This window comes from Manis javanica, chromosome 3 (genome assembly GCF_040802235.1).
Source record: "Manis javanica isolate MJ-LG chromosome 3, MJ_LKY, whole genome shotgun sequence".
NCBI lineage: Eukaryota > Metazoa > Chordata > Mammalia > Pholidota > Manidae > Manis > Manis javanica.
In genome coordinates this window covers 27,475,596-27,497,142 of record NC_133158.1, presented here as the reverse complement: position 1 = coordinate 27,497,142, position 21,547 = coordinate 27,475,596, and the positions used below count along the sequence as shown (strand labels likewise).

General features: G+C 36.2%; 1 pseudogene; it reads left to right on the top strand.

Annotated features, from left to right (window-relative positions):
- Positions 1-7,061: 7,061 nt before the first annotated feature.
- On the top strand, positions 7,062-10,792 carry LOC108385142 (small nuclear ribonucleoprotein G pseudogene; annotated as a pseudogene).
- Positions 10,793-21,547: the final 10,755 nt, after the last annotated feature.

Genomic DNA, 21,547 nt, shown 5'->3' with positions numbered 1-21,547 from the left:
TTCAAAGACACTTCATCAAAATAAAATAAAATTTCTCATATTCCATATGTGTTTCTTCTCTTTTCTTTGGCTTCAGTTTTATTTTTATGTGTCCTCATTTCTACACACTTTTTCCAAACTACTCAAAATACCAGTGAGAACCTCATGACACCTATGGTTTAAAAACGCAAATGGTAATGGGACATTTTTCTGAAAGCATTTATGGACTTTAGCCTCTAGATTTCTGTCACACATGTGTAGATTCATACCACCTACAGTACTGTTTTACCTAATTAGTGATCTTTGATGACATGTATCAATATTTTTTATAAGCTGCATAGACTGATTCAGAAAACAAGTATGTTGGATGTGGAAAACATAGATTAGGAAACTCAGGTTAAATCGTGAAGGGTTAATAGGCCTCAGGATTAGACTTTCCTATAAAGAAAAGGCATCTGAAGATCAGAACTAAATGTAAAATTGGACTGACACATGACTGTCAAAAAGTGTTAATGGGGCAACTGCTTTTACAGGTATGTCCTATAGGTTTGGTTGGTCTTTTATTGGCTTTCATAGCCATGTTTGTTTATGGACATGGACAGACCATGGCATAGAACACCCGCATGACATGCCATCACTAGGAGAAATCTGGGTGGCATGTTGTAGCATTTCTATACACCCAGATATACCACTGGTAATTTATATTTGCTGATGAACAGTTTCCATGTCACATCATCTATGGTCAACCCACATTTAAGTCCTCTCTTTCAAGTAGCATAATAAGACTTCAGAATTAGCAACTTCTGATAGTTAAACCTGTGCAGAGAATAGTCCTATTCATTTGGATGAACCAATAAGAATGGAAGTGGTTCTAAAAATTTATAACTCAAAATAGACTGAACACTTGAATGTAAGACCTGAAACCACAAAACACCTAGAAGAAAACACAGGTGTTAAACCCCATGACGCTGGTTTTGGCAACAAGTTTTTTGGATTTGACAACAAAAGCAAAGGGAACAAAGGTAAAAATAAACAAGTAGGACTATCAGACTTAAAAGCTTCTGCACAGCAAAGGAAACCATTGACAAGATGAAAATGCAACCTACTGAATGAGAGAAAATATTTGCAAATCATGTATCTGATCAGGGATTAACATCCAAAATACACAAAGAACTCACACAACTCAACAGCAAACAAAGCAACCAATTAAAAAATGGGTGGAGGACCTGAGTATTTTTCCAAAGAAGGCATGCATATGGCCACAGGCACATGAAAAAATGTTCAATATCACTGATCATCTAGGAAATGCAAATCAAAACCACAAAGAAAGATCACCTCATGTCTGTTAGAACAGCTATTGTCAAAAAGACAAGAATTAACAAGTTTTGGTAATGATGTACAGAAAAGGGAACCCTTGTGCACTGTCGTTGGGAATGCAAATTGGTGCAACCAAAATAAAAAACAGTATTGAGGTTTCTAAAGAAATTAAAAATAGAACCACTATATTATCCAGCAATTCCACCTGTAGATATTTATCTGAAAAAAACAAAAGCTCTAACTTAAAAGATATATGCACACCCCTGTTCACTGCAGCATTATTTACAACAGGAAAACTATGGAAACAATCTAAGTGTCCATCAACACATGAACAGATAAAGAACAATGGAATGTTGTTTAGCCATGAAAAGAATGAAATTTTGCCATTTGGAACAACATGGATGGATCTTAAAGGTATTATGCTAAATGAAATAAGTCAGAAAAAGGTAAGTACCATATGATTTCATGTATATGTGGAATCTTAAACAAATAACCATAAAGAAGCTCAGAGATAAAAAGACAGGCAAAGTTGGAGGGCAGTGTGGAATGGGTGAAGGTGGTCAAGAAACAGAAACTTTCAGTTATAAAATAAATAAGTCACAGGGATAAAATGTACAACATGAAAACTATAGTTAATAATACTGCATTGCATATTTGAAAGTTAAGACAATAAATCCTAAAAGTTTTTATCATAAGAAAAAAAACATTCTGTATGTATGGTGATGGATGTTAACTAGACTTAGAGTGGTGATCATTTCACAATACATACAAATATTGAATCATTATGTTGTATACCTAAAACTGATATAGTGTTGCATGCCAGTTATCCAAAAAGAGAGAAGGAAGCAGGGAAGGAAGAAAGGAAAAGGAAGGAAAGAAAAGAAAAACGAAAAGAAAAAGAAAGAGAGAGAGAGAGAGACAGAGAGAGAGAGAGAGAGAGAGAGAGAGAGGGAGAGAGAGAGAGAGAGAGGAAGGAGGTTGTTCAATAGGAGATCTTTGAATTCAGATATATCAGGTTCAGATATTACTTACTGGGATTGTGGGTAAGTCTCTAAACCTCCATTTGCTCATCTGGTTGTTATGAAAATTAAATAAGAAAATACACAAAAGTAGATGTGATAAACACTCAACAACTCAGTAATGGTCTTCAGCATCATCAAGTAAAATTTATGATGTTTACATTATGAAACTTAAATATCTATTACTCCTAAGGTGTCCAATATATCAGGAACAAGGAAGTGTTTCAAGCCTAGAAGAATCCTTTTTATTGGAAGAGAACATTTACCATGTGAAATGAAGAGAATGGACTGTGCGTTACACATTTGTTATCTAGTTTTATTCCTCCAAATTACAGTTCTTAAAGCCTGTCAGCTGGAGAATAATCTTCCCAGAAACTTAATAAGAAGTGATGGTCAAGATGAGTATGGAAAATACAGCTGGCCTAGCAGACAAAGTCATTTTTTTTCCTAGTTGTATTTAGAATTTCAACAAATAGTCTGCAATATTATTGGTAGTCTTATAACAAATAACATAGTACATAATCCACCAGTGGTATCCTGCTGCAGGGTAATTTATGTGCACCATAATACCAGTTTGTAGTGGAAATAAAGTTGTCAAATGCTATATGGAGAGAATTCTTTACATTACATTGTAACCATCTTACTTGCATTATTACTGTTTTCATAAATGTGATCAATTGCAATAATAAACTTGGAAGACAACTGCAGTGTCTCCAGAAAACTATTTTTTTTCATTTCGTTGCCATGTCATATTCTTATTTCTGCCTTGATGTGGTGTTTGGCTTGTTGATATTCCATGCTATTTCATGTAACAAGAAAGATACTTAACTTTCATTGCTATAAAATGAAACTAAGTGACACTGCTTGAATTCTCAAGAGCTACTTTTAATATAAGAATGGATCCAATCATGTTCAGCAGATATTGTAGGCTCATATTTAAATGACAGGAGTTCAGGGCCAGACAATGTTTTTCCTGAACTTTCTTACCAAACAGCAAAGGCACAAAGTGATCGTCCCTTGGCTTTTCACTCAGTTGATACAAAGAATTTTTACTGAGGCTGAATAAGGACCGTGTAGGGGAAGAATAGAAATTCTTAGGCTAAAATGACAATTCTTTAGTGATCAGAACAAATGCCAAAGATTGTAAGTATCAAGAACTCACAAGGACAAATCAATATCTTAGGATAAAGAATAGCTGACATAATAAATGAAGTTATTTATTCATGGTTCCAACAATAGGTAGGCAGGGGAACACAGTTAAGAGTTCCATTGAGAAGTAATAATGATTTTGCTGATTATAAATTCTTCACTGAATTAGTTTTGGATTTGGACAATATCTGATTTAATATCTCTGGTATAATCAAAAGTTCAAGTAAAATCATTTAAAATTTGTGTTAACACAGGAAAATATAAGAGGGATATGGCAAAATAGGTGACAGTGCTGTTACTCAAACATTTTCTCATTCAAATTTGAGTCCTCAGTATACTTTAATCGGGGAGATCCTCACATCACAGACCATCAGTGCATCAGCTTGTAGAACAAAAACACAACGCCATTCCTCATTCCCGCCCCATAATTTTTATGCCACCCACTATGAAGGTGAATTGCTCCCTTATTTCTAGATGAATATTAACCAGGGCCTAGGATGCATCCTATCTTTAGGCAGATATAATTTAAGGATTCTGAGGTCAGTCGGAACCACTGTAGCAAGGGAGAGATAGAGGGCAGTTGGGTTGGTCCGAAGGACATTTAATAAGGGTGAATAAAAAGAAGCTACTTAATTGGACATTAGGAGATCTTGGGTCATACTAACACAGGAGTTATTTCAAACCCAAATTGGAAAAGGTTGCAAAAAGAATGAAACAGGAGGCAGGAGAAGAAGCCAGTCCTTCACAGTTTAACAACAAATCAAGTGCTCACACACATCTTGAACTAGATATTATTTTAGGTCCAGAGCTTATTTATAGAGAGTTTAATTTGATCACAAATTGATTATCACCAAAAATAGTCTTATTTAACTACTAGATTCCAGTAGTCATTGTAGGTGTTGGAAATTCAAAGGTAAAATAAGAAGCTGTTCTGTTGTGGTTATTATAATCTTTTGCAAAATGGCAAAAATGGAGGCATTTGTCCACATAATTCAGACAAAAGAAGTTCCAATTACAGACAAGAATATGTTTGCCTAAATTGTTCATGCTGGCTTACTCTACTGATCAGATTCACTGCATAATTATTTGACCGGCTTCACTTTGCTTGTGTTAGAGACTGTCAACAACTTGGTGGCAGGACTTGCAGCCAAAGCTTTGAAAAGAATGGTGAATGGTGCTGACTGATCAAAACTGCTAACGCATGTGAAAATTCCTTGCAAGCTGTAAAATACTATGCAGATCACTTTCTTTTCAAAAAGAATTTACTCTCCCAAACACCAGAACATGATTTTGTGTCATTTGGAACTGGCTCTAAGTGTTGTGGCACTAGAAAATAAAGCAGTCCATTGTTTTCTGGAAGACGTGTAACATGCACCTGCAAAACAATACATTACCTACTGTGATGGTTCATTTTATGTCTCAACTTGGCTGAGCCTTGGGGTGCCCAGATATTTTTTCAGACATCATTCTGTGTGTTTCTGTGAACATGTTTTTAGAGGAGGTTAACATTTAAGTCTGTGGACTTGGAGGAAAATAGATCGTCCTCCATAAAGTAAGCAGGCCTCATCTAAGCAAATGAAAGTCTGAACAGAACAAGAAGACCTGAGATGGAATTCTCCAGAACACTGCCTTCAGCTTCATCTGCCACATGGCTCTGCCTGGCTCTATGGCAGACTGTCTTTGGACTCAAAATGGAACATCAATCCTCCTGGGACTCTGGCCTATTTTCAGACTGAAACTGAAACATTAGCTCTCTTCAGTCTCCAGCCTATTGGCCCACCTTGCAGATTTTGGCCTTGACAGCCTCCACAATCACAGGAGCTAATTGCCTATTATAAATCTCTTCACATATAGATTATACACTGTGATCTTGTGATTTATAAGAAATATATATGTTTTGTCTTCATCCCAGTTTCTGGCACAGAAGCTCTTACCACCTTTGGAGCTGTATCTTAATATTCCTAACAAATCCCTTCCAAACACACCTGAATTTATGTTAATAACTTTTGAAAAGCACCTAAGGATGGGGGCTAGTTGCCAGGAGAACCAATCACGTAACTGGGGATTTGGAACTTTTGGAGCCCCTCCCCTAAGCTCCTGAGATGTGAGGGGGCTGGAGGCTGAATCGATTGCCAAAGCAAATGATTTAACCAATCATGCCTATGTAAGGAAAACCCAATAAAAATTCAAAAGAACAAAGTTTAGAGAGCTTCTGGGTTTGGTGAACTTATGAAAATTGGGGTACAGTACTGTGCTCAGAGGGGATGGAAGCTCTGCACCCTTTCCCACATTGCTTTCCTTATGCATCTCTTCCTAATGGCTATTTCTGAGTTATAGTCTTTTATAATAAACCAATAATCTAGTAAGTAAAATATTTCTCTGAATTCTGTGAGCTGCTCTAACAAATTAACTCAATGAAAGAGGGGGGTCATTGGAACAGCTGATATAAAGCTGGACAATCAGAAGCTCACGTAACATCCTAGACTTGCAATTAGTGTCTGAAAATGTGTGTGGTGAGGACAATCCTGTGGGACTATGCCCTTCACTGTGGCAACTGACACTATTTCCAGGTAGTGTTAGGACTGAGTTTACTGCTTAGTAGTGTGAACACACACATGAACTGTACCCACATATGCTATTGGTTCTGTTTCTCAGAACAACCTTAAAACATCTACTCATCCCAATTTCTGGGGTAAGGCATATATCAAAATAATAATAGTAGTACTACTACTACTAGTAGTAGTAGTAGTAGTAGTAATAACACCCATAATCACAGCAACAATAATATCTTTAGTGTGAAAGATCAATATGTCATATATCAGAGCAAACAGTAAGCTGTTAAAACATGCTAACACAGCACTGGCATGGGGAGTGAATTTTTCAACCAATGTTTTTTAAAATCCATTTTTGGTCCAACTAAGCCAGACCTGTACAATTTTGAGTTTTCCAACAACATTTATTTTAAGTTCTATACTCTGTAGCAGTTCAAATTTTAATGATATCTGAAAAATAGCTTACAGAATTTGAAAAAAAAAAAAGCTTCAGTGGACATGTATGAAAGGAAGCACTGATATTTTCTTCTCATCTCAATACTAATTTTCTTCCAGTAACTGAATTTTGGTTTAGACTAGGGCCACATAAAATGTACCATTTTCACTTCTTGACAGTTGCCCAAACTGCCAAATGCAAATGGAAACCACATCATGGAATGGATACAAAATAAAAACCTTCATTTTTCATTTAAATGATTGTTATGTTTACTGAAAAACACTATATTATTGCCCAAATAAAAATAATTTGTGTTTCATTAGTGTGTTTCTTTAGTATTTGCTTTGCTTTATTATAGATATATCACTTTGAATGTCAAATTGTAGCTTAGAAGGACTTTCATATATTTATTTAATTTATTTGACATAAAACTTTGTGAGCGGTTGTTATACCCATTGTAAAGATGAGAAAACAGTGTTTTCTCAGGCATAGTTGCACGAACATTGTATTTCAGATTTTTGACCCAAAAGTCAACTATAATTCCCTCAAGGTCATTATTAGCATCCTGGCCTCACCCGCAGCAGCTGAGTCTGGTTCCTGCAGCGCACCATGACGGTGCCGGGAGGTATAAACAGCACAGATCAGTGCTCATGCTTTCTAGAGAAATACAGTGAAGGTGAGGAAGTAAACCCTTCTGAGTAGATATGATCATGAGCAATTCAAAAAACTAAAACAAAACAATAGGGATGATGTTTATAAAATACCTCCAAATGTATTTACCTTCTTCCTTTTATTGATTTTATTCCTTGACATTTTGATGTCATTTTTACCCCATGTGAGGAGAAAGAGAGAGTTCAAAAACCAGCATTCTATCTTTGTCTCTCAACTTCAAAGATCAGGATTGGAGGCTATCAAAATCCCCAGATGGGAAAGAGAAGGTGCTAGAAAAGGATGTCCTAAGGAAGTTGCCTGAACTCAGTGAAATCTAAGGCTATGAGATGGATTATGGACTTCAGAAGCAGGTACAAACTTGAAGCCCCCAGAAGATATAACATATAAGTACATATATTATTATATAATATAGTAACAACTTAACTTACTAATATAATTAAATAATTGTTATATTAATGTATCATGAATATGTGTGTGTCTGTGTATATGAGTATTACAGATCTGTGGTTTCCAGACAGCTCAAGAGGGGACAAGCAACAGCCTTTTCCTTTTTTCTCTCTCCTACCAAAGGTTGAAGGAGAGGATCCATCCTTATTGTTCAGAGGTACCAAGTCCTTCCCCTTAATCAGGCTGAGAAAGAACCAAACAGCTCTTATCACTTCCTGGTTGTTTTTCTTTCCCATCCAAGTTTATTTTTTGTTTCCTCTCTACCCCCCACCTCAGAAGCCACTTTATAAACTACCTTAGGCCACCTGAGCCTCCAGCAAAAACAACAGGCATTCATGGTAAAAAAGACCAGAGCTAGTCTATGATGTCCTCCTTGGTCTTTAACAGAATGATAAAAATAACAATGTAGTAAACATTTTTCTATTGCAAAACTTAGTTTATGATTTTCATAATAATTTTGTTGATGAAATATATTATATAAAGTCATGGGGATATTAGCTGTTTCATTAGAAATGATCTTTAAAAAAATATTAGTAATGCTATGTGGTCCTTGTAGTTTTATGTGTGTGTAAGAGGGGGTGTCTGTTTTTTTGCAAATTGCATTCATCCATTGAATTACAAGTTCAGGGAATCAGTGATTCAATCCAAGCGTTGGACTTCTTGGGAGGTAAAGGTTTTTTACCTTAACCAGATGAGGAGTCAGAGGCAGCCTCAAGAAAAAGGTGGGAGGCAAGTGAGGCAGACTTGATTTGACTGTGTGGAGCCTCGGTAGAGGGCATTCTAGAGGGAAAAACTGCTGGTAGAAAACATAAAAGGGTTAGTCCATGTGGTATCTTAAAACTGAGAAGAACAGCTTAATCTAGCTGGAGGAAAGGATGTAGTAAGATTCAAAGTTGGTGAAAAGTAGATCCAAATTGATTCAGAAGATTTTGAATGTCAAGCACCAGGAATTAAATTTTCAGATGGAATAAGGCAACAACGTTGCATATAGTACAGAAGGAAACAGAATCTAAGAAAACAAAGGTATCAACTACACAACACTATTTTGAGAAATGTAGGTGAGGATAGAAATTCACAGGATATAGGAGGATTAAGAGAAGGCATTGGAAAAATGGGGAAACCCTTGCTAAGAAAGAGCATCACCCCAAAATCTGAAACTACAAAACAAAACTACAAATTTACTGCTTACTTAAATAAGGGTGAACTATAGTGGTTAGGACCTTCATTTAGCAGAGCCAACTAGTGGTCTTATACGGAGTTTGGGGGAACAGTGAGGTGTTCACGGATGTGGAAGCCTGGAGGCAAAAGTGGGCTGGCTTTGGAAGTGTGCTCTCTGCTGTGTCACATAGCTTTGATTGATGAGTTTCATTTGTTTGCTTGGCAGTTTACTTGTTACCATGGCTGTGGAAAAACCAGTGTTGCCCTAACTATACGTGATCTTCTTTATTCTTAACACTTACTAGCCAAGACTTCAGGTCTTTCTTCCAAATGATGGATGCTTAGTTCAATTATCCCTCTTCCTACTGTTTCTGTATCGCACCAACAACTTAGCTGCTATCCGCCAGCCCCAGTGTATGCCCACTGTAACTTATTCTCTGTGATATCCTCAGATTAACTCTGCTAAAAGAAACACTCCATGATGTCACTGTCTCGGACAACCACCTTTAATAATTCACAATTTCCTATACACTGAAGTTCATGATTTTTGCATTCTATACTTTTCATGATGAAGCTCAATCCAAACTGTCCAGATTTATCTTCCTTTACCCCATCCCCATGTACTGAACTCTTACTAGGCCACTGTTATCACTGTGTCCTCAAGTTAGACATTTCAAATCCTAAATTCAAGCCTCTGTTTACCATTCCCTAAAGCAATTTGCAGTGGCATCCATTTTAAGAGACTAAAAATACAAAGCCACAGAATAGCATACACACATATGGTAATGGACACATACACACTATTAAAATTTCTCTTCAAAAACAAGTATCACACAGTTGTCAGTTACCTTATGATGATAGTATTCTCACTAGCTAGTGCTTTGGTTTAAATTAAGAAAATCACCTCAAATCATTGCTGCAATTTCTCCTCAGACATAGAATCTGACAACAAATGTTAAGTGGCCTTCTGAAATAAGAATTCAATAAAGTTTAAATCATTTTAGAATAACTCAACAAAGACATCTGCTCCCCTTTCCCCCACCCCCCATCCCCCATCCCCAATCAGTTAAGTAGCTTAAGTCAGAGATGGATCACTTCCTCTCAGTGGATGAATATGCAAATAAACTACTCTGAGTTGTGTCTCCCTTTCTTTCTTCATGCTCCATTTAAGATACAACAAGAAATACATTTTCATTTTTCTGGTCATTAAAGAATGAATGTGGTAGAAAATGAAATTTAGCATATTTGGACTGAACTATGTTTAACAAGGCTGACCTTTTCCTTTGACGTTTCTTGTTTCTAAACAAATACAAACTTTATTTTAAGGAAATATCTAACTGTCCTTTTATCATAAACACCAAATCCTAAGCAGATAAACTGTAGCTTTAGAGGTATTCTATGCTCTCCAATATTCCAACATGAAATCTTAAATTTAATTAAAACATAAACATCAGCAGATAGATATTTATGTAAGCTAAGTTGAATGAAAAAGACTCATTCTGACTAAATTATGGATTAACTGTAGGGTGGTCTATGTTGGTAAGGCACATTTACCATATATATTATAGATGGGAAGTATTAAAAATTATCTTTATCTAGATCTTTCTCCCAAAGCATCTCTATATTGAAAATATTTTTATTAGGTGGGCACCATATAGAATGTATTGCATGAGAAACCTTGGCAAAAATAAAATAATTTTGTAAACTTAATATATGCTTTGGTTGGAATATAGTTACATGAAGACAGAGCAGTTGAAGTAACTTAGAAAATGTAGGGTTTTATGAAGGGAGGCCACGTATTCAATTGGAAGCACCTGTGAGCTCACAGAGTAGACACCACGAGCAAAGCTCATCCTCTCAAATTTAAAAAATTTATGAAATTATCACTGAAATTAAATGGTGGTAGACATGTCCAAGGAATACTGACTGATTTTATCCCTTTACGAATCTTGGGATAGACCAATGTGTGGAGACGGCAACTAGTGGGCAACAGAACAATATCAGAATGGTGGTAATATCAGGAAATAAGTATCACCATGCTGGAAGCTTTGCAACAAGTATAAACAATGGCTGTGTACGCCAGAGGGATCAACTGCTTCCACATGTCCCATCTTCAAAGCACGTATTTTTACTACAAAATGAAAATAATGTATACATTTTCATATTAAACTTTTTTGTTAAATAAAATTTTGTAATAGTCAAAAAACAAAAAGAGAATGTAAGGTAATTGAAATAAAGTTTCAGAGTATAGGAAGTCACAGATTCAGAAAAAAATGAAGATGAGATTAAAAAACCAAATAAATCTATTTCATAAAAGCAGATTTGTGTGTAGAATAACACAATAAATGGTTAATATTTGGAATAGATATGGGGCCCAGATATTACTATGGGGGCCTGGTAGACCACATTATTGAATTTAGACTCTTGTCATAAATAATACAATAAGCCAAAGTTTTCAGAAAACGGAACTCAAATCACTTAACTCATATATCAGTCACTGAGATTCATCTGTCCGCTTCACTACTAAAGCTTTAAAATTATTTTCAAACATGGTGAAAAATTAGAACATTCCCAAAGACACCAAGCTAAATCTTTAAGATGCTTTATATTAACCATTATGCTCTATATTTATTTATTGTGCTCTAGTTTAACTGGCATTTAAAAGACAATGGATTAGAAAAGAAAAATAACTTACCCCAGCTTATAAATTAATATGTTCATTAACCATATCTTTTGATACGGTTTTATTCTTTACAATGACATTATAACAGCAACTAAGTCTGAACTGTAACTGATTAATGCATTTAACAAATATTTTAATGACTATTAAATGCTAAGTATCTTACTAGATTTGAGATAAAATAGAGAGAAAAAAAGCAAAAACAGAAGCAATTAACTAACAACAACACAATAAAACAGAAATTGTTCCTGTCCTCAATGACTTACATCCCAGAAGACAACCTTTAATCAATAATCTTAAGAATTAATCAACTAATCCTGTAAATTTGTAATTGCTATGAATAAATAAGAAATAAATAATGCAGTTCAGGAATTGACCTAACCAAGGGATCTTTCCTAGGAATATGATGCTTGAGGGGAGAAATTAGAAATAAGAAATAATTGAGAAAAGGGGAGAGAAATTTCCACAGAAAGAAACTGGTATGTTGACAAAGACTTTATATTTGACCAACTCTAGGTAGGCTCTTCTGAGCCTGACTAGAATCCATCCATGGGCATGCCCTCAAGAGCCCAGTTTTAGCAAGAATCCTGCTGTCAGTGTAGCTGGAATCTCCCACCTTGGTATCTGCTCTAATTCCTAATTATCCACCTTCCTCTAGGCGATGTCTGATTGCCCTGACTTGCCTTCAGCAAGAATCCTCTTAGACTGGGTCAGCCAGAACACTTCCCTACCCTTAGTGTTGCCACTTAGTCATTTTCCATCCACTGATTCCCACCTGCTTCTTGTTTATAAATCCCCACTTATCTACGCTGTATTCAGAATTTAACCAAGTTCTACACTGAGTCTTGTTTCCCCTATTGCAATAGTTGCTGATTAAAATCTGTTTTTAATGCTTTAACTACACTGAGGTCTGTTTTTTATTTTATAATGCATAGGTCCTGGGAAGAGAGGGGTCATTGTATCACATCAAAGACCTGTCTTTATATTTCTGTAATTGCACAAATGTGATGGATGTAATTGGCAGGGGTCTGCACACCATTTCTTCACGTTAAAACAGAGCTTTCCACTGTTTCTGTAAATGATGTTTTATTAGAATACAACCACACCCATTCATTTACATATTTCTGTGGCTCTTCCACTTACTAAAAATGTAGAGTTGGGAAGTTATAATAGGAAATGGTATAGCCCAGAAAGCTTAAAGTATTTGCCATCTGGCCCTTTGCCAAGCCCTGTTGTAGACTCCATCAGTGATACAAAACATTGGTTTTATGAGATTGCCAAATTTTGCAAGACTCTGACTGCTTTGAGACAAATTTCGTCAAGGAACTTATGACTAATTTTAAGATTTCCTTGCTAGAGCATTACAATTCTTTCTCAAGGTTATCACAAACCTTTACTCAAATTAAATTGTCAGCAGACTCCAAAAATATAAGACAGATTGAAATCTAATTGTCCTACATAAAGGGAAGAAAGGGGGCCTAGATCTATCTCTCTGTTGAATCAGTCCTTTTAGGGAAAACATATTTTGGAAAACATGGTTTTAGACTTCAGGATTAAGAAAGTACTTTATATTCCAAAAGAGCCATAGTCATTTATTTTCCCTAAAACTTTTTATAAATTTTTTCATGCAGATAAGTTGAATTAATAATATAATGATTGCTATATACTCCACATCAACGTACACTTAGTCCTATTGGCTTTGTCCAGGTAGTATGACTATGTATGTATTTACAACCTTTTCTTTTCCAGAATTAATTCTATATAAACTGCAGATATCATTGATCCTTCACCCCCAAGTTCTTAAAGATGTCTCTCTTAAAGACATTCTCCTACAAACCAAAATACCATATCACATCACAAAAGCAAATAGTAACAATTTTTTCTAATATATAGTATATAAAGCCCAAATTTAAATTTTACCCATTTGAATTGCAACTCTCAAACTCATGCATTTAATTTATTTATGTCCCTTATCTTTATTATTCTATGTGACATATCTTTTTTCTTTCTCCCATTGTATTGACTTTCTGGACAAAGACAGTTATTCTGAAGAACAATCCACATCTGCAATTTTCTAATTGTGTGTGTCTTTTAGTGCGTTCACTCATTCTTGTATTTCCTAGAAGCTTAATTGATTGTAACACATTGAATAAATAAAATCTCATGAGTACACAGTAATACTCTCAGGAAAAAAGAAGCAAGGGAGTAGGACGTCATAACAAAATTGAAAAAAATCACACACTAAAATTATTCAATCCCATCAGAGATGATTATGTATCAATTTTTTACTTTGAAAATCTCTTTCAAAGGGAAATAAGCATTCAGTCTGTTTCTTTTTTTTTTCTTAAGGGGAAACTATTTCATCCCAAGTTGACAAGAAAAAGTGATTCTTCACAAGAAATTCCAGTAAATAATTGTAGACAAAAAGATAGAAAATCTATTAGCTTTTAGACCAGGACCAAAGAAATCTCTCACCCCCTTCCAGGGTACTTATTTACTAAAAAGGGAAAAATGCAGCTTTAGAATAGAAAAATCAGTTAACATCACTTTAACTTCTATGATAACTTAGCACCACTAAGTGTGAGGCAGACTGATTTTATGTATCTTTAATATGACACAATGTAAAATACACAGTATCACTTACGAAAGGCTCTTTGGCAAACATTTTTCACCTTGAATCTAGGTAAGTCTTTAAACTACCAATCCAATTTTTCTAATTAGTGCTTGCTAAAATAATCTCATAACAGTATCTTGCTAAAAATATTCTTTTAGATTGTAAGTATACTTGAAACAGTGATCAACCAACCATTCTGCTAATGGATGTGACTACTCACAGCTGATCTGGGAATTAACTAAGAATGTGGCATACTATGGAGAAAAGAACAGTGAACTGTATGTAGACACCCTCACTTCACTTTCCTGGTGCAACTATTTTTAACTGAAAAAGCTCAATGACCTTGGCTACTAGGGCCTCAAGGCCTCAGTCTCCCTATTGATAAAATAAGTTTTGAGCAACATATTTCTCATATTAAGCAACTGTAGGGACCAAGGGAGGGTACCCCATGATGTGTCATTGTGCCATGCAGGTTATATTGCACTGAAAACCATCAATGCCCAAGAGCCCCAGGAAGATACTTTGATCTCTCTCCCTGCCCCCACAATTGCATAAAAACAATTTAGATGGAAGAACTACTCCAGGAGAGCTACCACCAGAGCAGCTATATTATAATTGAACTAGGTGTGGTAGACAGGGAGGGATGTGGCTATGTCTGCTAAAATTTCTCTCTGTGCCCCCTTATTTTTTCTCTGTGGACAAACATTTATCAAACATATACTCTCTTCATAATCCTGTGAATTACTTCCCTTTTCCTTTGAAGTCTCAGGCCACTTCCCCCTTCTCCTTGGTTCAGGATGACATACCCACTTCATTCTCCCTGTCTGTCTTGGGAATCCATGTCTATGGCTTCCCCATGTATATGTAAGTGAACTGTCTTCTTTCTCCTGTTAATCTGTCTCACATGAATTTGATTCTTAGAACCTCAAGGAGTAGAGGAAATTTCTTCTTCCCCCACACACCATAGTTTTATGAATGGTGAAGTCACAGGAGATAGTCTTGTATACACAGTTTACTGTGATGGGTAGGAGCAGGGACTCAAGATCCAGGCCACTTGGAGGCAAAAATCCCAGCTCTACCACTGCCATATCATCTCTAAGCCTCAGTCCACTGATCCATAAAGTGGAGATATTGCAATTACCTTACCTACAGCATAAGATTGTTGTATTTGTTTGGTTAATCACTGTTGCATAGTAAGCATTCAATATACATTATTATACTATTATTGTTTATTAAGCATTCTTACTAAAACCATGATTACATTTTACTTGATATGGGGTCTGAACTGAGACCATGCTCGTGTCAATTACACAGTAGAGTTATAAACATCATCATCGTTGCTGTCAGTGTGCTCATCATAATCAGCTTCTGAAACGTTACTGAAATAGGGTACCAGGCTCTGGGCAGATTCGACATCTGAAAGCCATTTACAAAAGCCTTTTATTCGTCTATCATAGAGGCTGGAAAGCTAACCTGTAGCAAGAGATGGCTAAGTGGCATGCTTCTTGCTCTAAGAAGTTAATGGAAAGCAACTGGTGGGGCATCTAGCAAAGCTTTTGAACAGGATACTCAGCTGGTATCACTGCTTTTGTCCTTCACTGTTTGACATTCTTTCTGTCTGAAACACAGACAGTATGTGAAGTCAAAAGCCACAGTCTTTTAAATGGCAAAGTAGATAGATAGAAGAGCTGGATTCCCTGGTGGCACCATTGAATAACTATACCAGTCAGCCTGCTAGGTTTCTGTTATATGAGAAAAGCAAGTCCTTATGTGTTTAAACCACAACCTATCTGTTTTCTATTGTTTGCTAGTGAAGGCAATCCCAACTGATAGACTTATTCTATTTAATTTAATGTTGTAAAAACATTAAGAGGGAGGCAAGACCATTATTTCTATTTGACACGTGTAGTAAATATATTCTTTAAAAGCCTTGTTCTGACAAGAACTATAAAGATTGAATCTGTCTACAACTTTCATTAAGGTTTAAAACTTTATTTTGCTGAGTAGGTTAGGAGATGATATCTTGCATTCCAATTTGTATACTCTTCAACAGAAAATGTGCCAGGTGCATATTGACTTGCGTGAATACAAATGACTTGTCTTCAAAGCTGTTACAACAACCAGTGTCTTATTAAATGTTTAAAGACTGTAAGAAAGGTCTACTGAGTTAATGGAGGATTTGTAGGAAGATACATTAGAATTTTATTGTAACTTATGAATTGTGATATCTTTAAGAATTGTCTTTCAGACTCATTCCATCATGACAAAAGTAATCCATATTTGTTAAGGGAACTTTGACAGTGTGATAGATACTAAAAATATTTATCACTCATTCCTGGAATATGGAATCCACTCTTTGGTATTGCTTTGGAGGGCTGGTCTCTCTGTACTTGCTAAATTAGTATGTTGGCACTCTTCATCTCCCTTATGCTGCCAATTAAATATAATAAAACAGGCCAGATAAACTAATTTTTAAATGAAATTCAAAGTGATTCCCACTGCAGGAGATACCAAAATGAATGCAAAGGCACTTTTTATTGCTTCAAGCCTTTTGTTCAGAGCTTGCTGAGTTTCAAGGAAATAGCCCTAAAGCTATAAATTTTCTTGTACTTCTCTTCCTTAAAGTTTCTGTCCTCAATATCCTACTCCAAACCACAGATTTAAATACAGGCACAGAAATTCTTCCCCTGGTCAATTCACTTTAAGACCTACAAATAATAGAATCACTATCTAAATACATCTGCAAAGCTCTTTTGCTATTAAAATTTCAGCAGTATCCTGAGTCTTTCTTTACACTATAAGGTTCAGAATTATTTCCATTCTAGAGCATAGCTGAAGCCCCAGAAAAGCCAATGACTGAAGTGTTTTCTTGACAGGAGCCACAATAACAATAGCTTTTTTTTTTTTGAGAGGGCATCTCTCATATTTATTGATCAAATGGTTGTTAACAACAATAAAATTCTGTATAGGGGACTCAATGCTCAATGCACAATCATTAATCCACCCCAAGCCTAATTCTCGTCAGTCTCCAATCTTCTGAAGCATAGCGAACCAGTTCTTACATGGGGAACAAATTCTTACATAGTGAGTAAGTTCTTACATGGTGAACAGTACAAGGGCAGTCATCACAGAAACTTTCGGTTCTGATCACGCATTATGAACTATAAACAATCAGGTCAAATATGAATATTTGTTTGATTTTTATACTTGATTTATATGTGGATCCCACATTTCTCCCTTTATTATTATTATTATTTTTAATAAAATGCTGAGGTGGTAGGTAGATGCAAGATAAAGGTAGAAAACATAGTTTAGTGTTCTAAGAGAGCAAATGTAGATGATCAGGTGTGTGCCTGTAGACTATGTGTTAATCCAAGTTAGACAAGGGCAACAAAACATCCACGGATGCAGAAGATTTCTCTCAAAACAGGGGGAGTGAGGTTCTAAGCCTCACCTCTGTTGATCCCCAATTTCTCACCTGATGGCCCCCTGCGACTGTGCCTGTCTTAGGTTGTTCCTCCCTTGAGGAATCTTACCCGTCTCTGGCTAACCAGTCATCTTCCGGGGCCATACAGGGAAATGTAAAGTTGGTAAGTGAGAGAGAAGCAATATTCTTTGAAAAGGTTAGCTTTTTACTTCTTTGCAGATTTATGCCCTGTGGCTTCTATGTCCAGCATTTGTCTTGAGGTATCTTTACCACTTGAAAGAATTATGACACTCGGTAAATTCGATATGAGGCACGAATTCTATTTAAGGGTTGTAATTAGGAAGGAAGAAGAAAAGCTATAGAGGTAGCATGTGGATGAAAACATGGGAGGATTGATTATTTCTTTGACATATCTTCTTCTAGAGTAACTTAAGCATGTATAGGTTTTAAAGTACTAATTAAATTGTGCACACACATTAACATAATAGGAATACAGTTACATAACCAAAGCAGACCTACAATTACCAGCCATCTCCAGTGACACCAAGAAAACCAGTTAGGCACCCTAGGCATTTGTGAAAATTTATCTATGATAAGATGGATATTGTCCAACTGAACTTGAACAGTCTGAGAGAAATCAGACAAATTAAAACAACCCATACCTGGGAACTGTTCACATCCCATATGTTCTTTTAACAGTAGGTAGTCTGTAGTTGTAAGATTTTGGAGTGCTACAACTTGCACTTCTCCTAATTCTTGGTTGAGTTCCAACAGTATAGATCCAGTCAAATTTGTTGTTTTACTGTATACACAGGCCAGCTTAGATATCTCCTTCTTCATTCCGATGGCAAGTCCAGGAACTGGTGGGATGAATGCAGCTACAACTGTAGCAGTGCCTGGATCTTTGTTGAGGTTTTTTGATGATCATCTTCTGGTATGACTCTTCCAGAGAGTGCTGATGTTGGAAGTTCTTCTTCATATCGTATCTTAGTTCATTTTCTGGGTAGCCAAATTAGGCTTTGACCCTCGGTATAAACATAAACAGACCCTTTGCCCACACTTTGATATGCCCTTTATACCATTGTGTAGAACTCATTGGAGGTCACCACACAGGAACTGCTTTTTTTTTTTTTTAAGAGAAAGGAATATTATCAGAAAAGTGTACCTCCATAGCTGATCATCTGACACCCTTTAAGTGATCAAAATTAAGGATATTTAAAGCATGCATTATTTGTTGATTTACAGTTAGTTTTATCCTATCAGGGAGTAATCCCCCTTTTCTTTCTTTCTTTTTTTTTTTTGTTATCATTAATCTACACTTACATGAAGAACACTATGTCTACTAGGCTCTCCCCTATACCAGATCCCCCCTACAGTCACCATCCATCAGCATACCAAAATGCTGCAGAATCACCAGTTGTCTTCTCTGTGCTGTACAGTGCTCACCTTTATCCCACCCCCCCTATTATGCATGCTAATCTTAATACCACCCTTCTTCTTCCCCACTCTTATACCTCCATACCCACCCATCCGCCGCAATCCCTTTCCCTTTGGTGCCTGTTAGTCCATTCTTTGATTCTGTGATTCCGCTGCTGTTTTGTTCCTTCAGATTTTCCTTGGTTCTTATGCATCACAGATGAGTGAAATCATTTGGTATTTCTCTTTCTCCGCTTGGCTTATTTCACTAAGCATAATATCCTCCAGCTCCATCCATGTTGCTGCAAATGGTAGGATTTGCCCTCTTCTTATGGCTGAATAATATTCCATTGTGTATATGTACCACATCTTCTTTATCCATTCATCTACCAATAGACATTTAGGTTGCTTCCAATTCTTGGCTATTGTAAATAGTGCTGCGATAAGCATAGGGGTGCATCTGTCTTTTTCAAACTTGATTGCTGTGTTCTTAGGGTAAATTCCTAGGATTGGAATTCCTGGGTCATATGGTAAGTCTGTTTTGAGCATTTTGATGAACCTCCATACTGCTTTCCACAATGGTTGAACTAATTTACATTCCTACCAGCAGTGTAGGAGGGTTCCCCTTTCTCCACAGCCTCGCCAACATTTGTTGTTGTTTGTCTTTTGGATGGCAGTCATCCTTACTGGTGTGAGGTGCTACCTCATTGTAGTTTTAATATGCATTTCTCTGATAATTAGTGATGTGGAGCATCTTTTCATGTGTCTGTTGGCCATATGAATTTCTTTTTTGGAGAACTGTCTGTTCAGCTCCTCTGCCCATTTTTTTATTGAATTATTTGCTTTTTGTTTGTTGAGGTGCATGAGCTCTTTATATATTTTAGATGTCAACCCTTTAACGGATCTGTCATTTATGAATATATTCTCCCATACTGTAGGGTACCTTTTTGTTCTATTGATGGTGTCCTTTGCTGTACAGAAGCTTTTTGGCTTGATATAGTCCCACTTGTTCATTTTTGCTTTTGTTTTCCTTTACCAGGAAGATATGTTCATGAAGAAGACGCTAATGTTTATGCCCAAGATTTTCGCCTCTGTTTTTTCTAAGAGTTTTATGGTTTCATGACTTAAATTCAGGATTGTGATCCATTTTGAATTTACTTTTGTGTGTGGGGTTAGACAGTGATCCAGTTTCATTCTCTTACATGTAGCTGTCCAGTTTTGCCAGCACCATCTGTTGAAGAGACTGTCATTTTGCCATTGTATGTCCATGACTTCTTTATCAAATATTAATTGACCATATATGTTTGGGTTAATGTCTGGAGTCTCTAGTCTGTTCTACTGGTCTGTGGCTCTGTTCTTGTGCCAGTACCAAATTGTCTTGATTACTATGGCTTTATAGTAGAGCTTGAAGTTGGGGAGTGAGATTCCCCCTACTTTGTTCTTCTTTCTCAGGATGCTTTGGCTATTCGGGGTCTTTGGTGTTTCCATATGAATTTTTGAATTATTTGTTCCAGTTCATTCAAGAATGTTGCTGGTAATTTGATAGGGATTGCATAAAATCTGTATATTGCTTTGGACAGTATGGACATTTTGACGATATTAATTCTTCCTAGCCACGAGCATGGGATGAGTTTCCATTTGTTAGTGTCCCCTTTAATTTCTCTTAAGAGTGACTTGTAGTTTTCAGAGTATAGGTCTTTCACTTCTTTGTTTAGGTTTATTCCTAGGTATTTTATTCTTTTTGATGCAGTTGTGAATGGAATTGTTTTCCTGATTTCTCTTTCTATTGGTTCATTGTTAGTGTATAGGAAAGTTACAGATTTCTGTGTGCTAATTTTGTATCCTGCAATTTTACTGTATTCTGATATCAGTTCTAGTAGTTTTGGGGTGGAGTCTTTAGGGTTTTTTATGTACAATATCATGTCATCTGCAATTAGTGACAGTTTAACTTCTTCTTTACCAATCTGGATTCCTTGTATTTCTTTGTTTTGTCTGATTGCCGTGGGTAGGACCTTCAGTACTATGTTAAATAGCAGTGGGGAGAGTGGGCATCCCTGTCTAGTTCCCTATCTCAGAGGAAAAGCTTTCAGCTTCTCACTGTTCAGTATAATGTTGGCTGTGGGTTAATCATATATGGCCTTTATTATGTTGAGGTACTTGCCCTCTATTCCCATTTTGCTGAGAGTTTTTATCATTCATGGATGTTGAATTTTGTCAAATGCTTTTTCAGCATTTATGGAGACGATCATGTGGTTTCTGTCCTTCTTTTTGTTGATGTGGTGGATGACGCTGATGGACTTTCGAATGTTGTAACATTCTGCATCCCTGGGATGAATCCCACTTGGTCATGGTGTATGATCCTTTTGATATATTTTTGAATTCGGTTTGCTAATATTTTATTGAGTATTTTTGCATCTACATTCATCAGGGATATTGGTCTGTGGTTTTCTTTTTTGGTGCGGTCTTTGCCTAGTTTTGGTATTAGGGTCATGTTAGCTTCATAGAATGAGTTTGGGAGTATTCCCTCCTCTTCTATTTTTTGGAAAACTTTAAGGAGAATGGGTACTATTTCTTCCCTGTATGTCTGATAAAATTCTGAGGTGAATCCATCTGGCCTGGGGGTTTTGTTCTTGGGTAGTTTTTTGATTACCGCTTCAATTTCATTGCCGGTAATTGGTCTG